This window comes from Lycorma delicatula, chromosome 9 (assembly GCF_047948215.1).
Source record: "Lycorma delicatula isolate Av1 chromosome 9, ASM4794821v1, whole genome shotgun sequence".
Taxonomy (NCBI): Eukaryota; Metazoa; Arthropoda; class Insecta; order Hemiptera; family Fulgoridae; genus Lycorma; species Lycorma delicatula.
The window spans coordinates 57,309,293-57,315,292 of NC_134463.1; the positions used below are offsets into that span (position 1 = coordinate 57,309,293).

The 6,000-nt window shown below is 30.7% G+C and overlaps 1 protein-coding gene across 1 annotated transcript in view; it reads right to left on the bottom strand.

Annotated features, from left to right (window-relative positions):
- Positions 1 to 5,201, bottom strand: part of gb (solute carrier family 7 member genderblind) — a 125,970-nt gene extending 120,769 nt beyond the window's left edge. Inside the window, exon 1 of the mRNA XM_075375125.1 lies at positions 5,130 to 5,201. The gene's annotated coding sequence lies outside the window, so the exon portion shown is untranslated. The remainder of the gene's footprint in view (positions 1 to 5,129) is intronic.
- Between the last annotated feature and the right edge of the window lie 799 nt (positions 5,202 to 6,000).

A 6,000-nucleotide genomic window follows, 5' to 3' on the forward strand; every position in this document is an offset into this window, starting at 1 on the left:
TACTTATCCAACAACGCTAGTACGTATAATGGTTTCGTAAGTATGATCGTCCTAAAAATTAAGCAAACTGAAGTGAATATAAAAATGTACACGGGAGATGTAACAGCGTCATGCTTAGAAAAAAAACTAACACAGCACTATTCTATTATATCGATTCGTATTTAAAATTAATTAGTAAGGTTACGTTTCCGCTCAAATCAAAGGAATATTTCCGTTAAATTCCGTCATACAAAAGAAAAGAATTTAAAATTATACTTTAAAACTACATCATTCATCACAGCATCGAGCATCCTCGGCTCTTAGAGCGGAACATAATACCGAACATTTTGTAACTATTACAATCGTCATTACATTATCAATTTATTCTCCAAAGTGTACTAATACGAATGTTTAAATCTAGATTCGTATAAGCAATCAATGATTATCATAAATCATTGACTAATTCATGGTTTCAGCCGGCAAGCGTAATTTCATATATATATATATATATATAAAATTTGTAATTTAGTGGTGTATATTATATACACCTCTCAATTGTTAAAATAGGTTAACGCTTTCTCTAGTTTAAATTCCACTAATTGGATAGAAGATTTAACAACAAAAAAGAAAGAAATTCTGTAAAGCCGATTTGGGAAAAAGATGATGTTAATTCTTTTTTGTATGTTAAAAAACGTGTACCGTTCTCATGTACCGAAGGTAAAAGTAACGGGTTCCTTCATTAATAACTGCCAATTTTGTTACGGTCGAATGACATTTAATACATATTGCGGTGAAAGCATTCCTTATAGTAAAACATAAAGATCTATCATAAAAATGTTCATTTTTAACAACAAAAAAAAATATATATATATTAACAAACAGTAAAGCGTATTTTCCAGAATTAAAAAAAAATAGCTCAACGAATATAAATTAGTTAAACAAGATGACAGGCAACAAGAATAATTATTTCTTACAAAAACCACAGCCATAAATGGTCCAGCCTCTTTTTTACACGATTTCATTGCATACGATATCCTATTATTTTAGCACAAGTATTAAATTCAGTGAATGAAAGTAAGCACCGAAAGGATGGAGGGAATAAACGGGCAACTATATTACTAGTCACTAATCGAATCACATTCAGCAGTCATAGCAATCCTTACAATCTAGAAGCAACTCGAACGGACTACCAGATACGAGTGATCTACTGCCTAATATGCAACATATCTAACATTTTTATTTTTACACAGATTTGAATACTAGATTGCGGATACCGGTGTTCAATGGTGATTGAGTTTCAATTAACCACACATCTAAGGAATGGTCGAACTGAGACTGTACAAGACTACACTTCATTTACACTCACACATATCATCCTCATTCATCCTCTGAAGTATTATCTGAACAGTAATTACCAGAGAAAAAACAAGAAAACAGGAAAAACAAAGAAGAAAGAAAGAATATGTCTAACATTTAACAGCGTACCAAATTTTATTTTTTATTACGACCTCCAAAATGTTACGCACATATTTTAAGGATGATGCCGAAATGTGATGTGATAGATGGAAGAATACCAAATTCTCAACGGAAATCCAATTTATAACAGTATAAAAATGATAAGTAACTACTTTTAGGTAGTAATCAAGATGGATAAACTAACCCGCAACACCCGACCGTCTTTCTTAGCCTTTATTCATTCTTCCTAATTATCGGATCAGCTGGCACTCTTATACTTTTTTCTTAGTTCTATCCTCAGGTAAACAAACCGGAGTTAGGTATTGCTTCAGAGGATGGGATGAAATAACAATTTTGTACCGTGTGAAAATGCCATGTCTGACCGGGATTCGATCCCGGTCAGACATGGCCGGGATAAAAGGCTGATACGTTACCACTCGCGCCACGGAGACCGGCCATGGGGGTACAGCCTACCTGTACTGAAAGTGATTCATTCTTATTAACATACAATAGACGACTACACGCACAATAAACGACAACCCTACAGCAGTTTATACACGCACTGCAGCCGTTTACGAACACACTGCATATGCTCTTACTCACTAGCTACTGTTTAAGCCGATAAGAAAATGTTTCATGACGTAACTCTGTTTACATTAGGATAGTACAAAGATAAAATGAAGTTTAGCTAGTTCCTCTATTTTAAGGATGCCGAATCTTGATAGGAGCCTGTTCTTAACAAAAAAATGATAGAAGAGACTATGTATCAACTGGGAACCTTGTTTTGAGTCTAGTGTCTACACAGTAAGGCTAATAGTTGAAATGACTATTGGATAAAACTGAACCTCCTAAAAAAAAACACTGAGCAATGATCCAGCAACGATACAATCGGAAAATCAGTAATACAGGCTAGTTGCTATAAAAAAACTCTAATAGTAATTAAAACAGAAGGATACACAGTTCCTTCTCTAAAATAAAAGGGCATTCAATCCCAAGTAACATGGAAACAACACTACTTTTTCCAATAATTCCACTATTAATAATTATAATAAAGTAATTTGCTATCTTTCCCTTTGATGTTTAGAAAATATTGAATATGATGAAGGTTTAAAAAAATTACCAGTTTACCTAAACAGCATCAGCCACTCGGCCAGCACATAACCACACTTCAATATTCAATCAAGAATTTTTACTATTCTAGCATATATATAAATCATATTTTTAGCGTATCAATACATATGATAAGATATATATGTACGATATTTTTTATCATTTTTAAAAATTCTGACTTCAACTAATAACTTTAAATAAACTGCATATGATACACAAGAGTACATTGCCTAGAACTTTCACAGCTAAACCCACATTGATCTTAGCAACAACAACTCCTTACAATAGTAAACTAGACAAGTAAGAAGGTTTTGATGATACAAAACCATGAATACATCTATCACTGTTGAAATAGCCACATTGTAGAAAGTAACATTTTTCATCAAAAAAATGTAAAAGGATGTAGTTTTTCCTTCCTAATTTGGTTAGTGAATGTATTAGTACTGTGTTACATCACTGGATCACCAGGCCGGCATGTTATAACAAAGAATTATGGCTGGGAGTCATTATTGATGGGCCAATACCACTGGTCCCGTGTTACATCACTGGATCACCAGGCCGGCATGTTATAACAAAGAATTATGGCTGGGAGTCATTATTGATGGGCCAATACCACTGGTCAAAATCCAGTCAGGCTTTGACATGTTTATATCCCACATGGAAAGTTAAGTTCCAATCCATAGGCATTATCTTTAAAATGCCTAAGTAGATAAGTAAAAAAATGATATTCCAATCTAAATTTTCAACTGGTTCAGAAGTACTCAAAAAAGATTATTTAAAGTTCTACATTTGGTTAAAAATAAAATTTTTAAAAGGGAAAGCCAGATAAACAAATAGGTTTTTTGAGATGTGATGCGGCAGAAGAATATTAAAAATTAGGTGCGAAGATGATAGTTTAAAATAGTAAATTGAAAGAGAAAAGTTTGTAACTCAATCTTGTAAAAACAAATTAAAGCTGATGGGCTGTACTACAAACTTTTACTTTTCTAATCATTATTTATTTCTTCTCAGATAAGTAACAATGGAGTTTTAAGTCACCACCCTGGTTCTATCCCCACCACCAAGATAACATCTTCTGGTAGACAGCAGGATAACTGCATTTTTACTGAAACTTAATAGGGTAGTGACCCTGTATATCTGTGGAATCTATTCAAGCATTGAAATGTTTTATCAAAAGATTGTACAAAAGTCGAATAGTAGCTAAGTTGCAAACTGGTTAATGCCACACCTTCTAGTTCTAATCAATCAACCAAAGGTAGAATGTAAAGACAGTAAGGAAGCCAAAAATTAAAATATATATACAACACATAACTGAAGATGCAATATGTAAAAGCTTCTGGGGCTAAGAGATTACCATTTAGTAGAAAGTAATGTTAAACTGCATCTAATCAGTTAATTATATATATATTGCACGTAATAAACAAATTTTTAATATTGTATGTTTAAAATAATAACACTAGCCTTACATTATCAATGAACAATTACAAAGCATTGTAATCACCATAAATTGAAATGAACAAGTATTGCTTTACAACAATATAATAGATACTTAAACAATTGCATACAAAAAAAACATTTACATGTAACATACTATTACTATTATTTACCTTGTTTTTTTCTAAAATATCACAGTTCTTAATGCTCTGAAATTATTTAATTTTATATCAGTTCAATTATTTATAAATTATTGCTTTAGTCAATCTGATTCAAAAGTTAAAATTTAAACACCTTATTTACCCTTAAAGATAACAGTTTCTAACTTTTCTCCGTTTTAAAGGAGAAAATTAACTTAAAAATCAAAGTAAACAAATTTGGAATGTGTATTTAAATAAAAAAGTACATAATTACTTTTTAAGCAATCAGACGAAATAAATGGGTCTTTTATCATGTACAACAACTTATTTAATAGTACACTGGTTATTTATTGCAATTGTCCTTACAGTTAAAATTCTTATCACAATACCTGTTAGCAATTTTTCATACATTTTGATGTCATTACTAATTTTCTTAAGTATTTTAAAATGTCTAATGTTCCACATACATTTTTTTTATCCACAATAATTAATCTCTGCAAAATATTTCAGAAAACTTACAACAATAACGCCGGTTACCGGTAGATTTATATATTTTGAAATATCTCAAAACAAAAAAAAAAATGTATAAAAATTAAATAATTTAATATTAAGTTACTACCATATGAAAGACAGAATAATGAAGATTAAAACATTTTAATCTTATTAAAGGTGATTCAGTTAATACGTAATGTGTTTGTAATACAGAACACGCTGGACAGAAAATACACATACTTTGCAAAAGCGGTTTTTCTCACAAGCGAGAGGGCAATAACATAAAATAACTGGAGGATGAAACAAACAAATTAAACAACTTCTTACTCATACAATACACAGCCTAAGTTTTTTTTATTTTTCGATCTGCACCATTCACGACATAGAACTTCAGGTGAAAATATTGAACACGTTTGTCTGCAAAACCTAACCTATTAAAAACTGTCTACAGTAAACATAGTAATTATTAGATGTAAAGGACATAAAATAAAACAAACAATAAATGGAATAAAGACTTACATTACAAAGATTACGGGCCCATAAAATTACTGATTAAATACTAATACAACGTGCACTAACAGTACAGCGCCATTCAGGACTAACGCGTTCCAGCACTACCATTTTAACAGTAGAACAAAATTTCCCATTTAAATTTAAAATGTACCTAAACCAATAAAAGCGGTAAAAATCAATCTAATTATTTTAATTATCACCAACCTTATCGAAATAGAAACAAAAATATTTAGCGGTAATTATTTAAATGCATCGTTTATCTGTTCTAATATAATATTTAGAACAGATAGTGCTAATATACTTCAGATTCCAATTAAATCAATTCCATTAATGTATCAAAATGTAATATTTACATGTTTCGGTCGATATCTTACTGTTAGTGTAACAGTAGTCTGAAATTTGTAAGTTATGGTCCGTATCTTACTGTTATTGTTCGTAACAGTACACTAATCAAATTAGATACAAGAAATCGTATATTACTTCTATGAAATGATGGTTTTCTGTTGTATGTACTGCTCGTCTAATATATCTGTAAAACATGATAAATGATACATACTATACCGCACCAGTTCTTAAGCCCTGTAAGGAATGTGTGACGTCATACATTTCTAAATGAAAAATTGAAATATTCCGTTTATATTAATTCTTTAAAAAACGTTTAGACTACTCTATATCATCACATTATTATTTCTATGTTTTGACGAAGAAACATAGTTGGGTTTTGATTTAATGTATTTCATTCGATTCTTAGTTTTTTTCGGATTACTGCTGAGTTTAAAACGTAAACATTCTAAAGTATAAATAGTTTAAATTTGTATTGTTTATTACGCCTGAAAAATGTAAGCTTAAACTGATTAAGCTTACCATCAATTTTCTT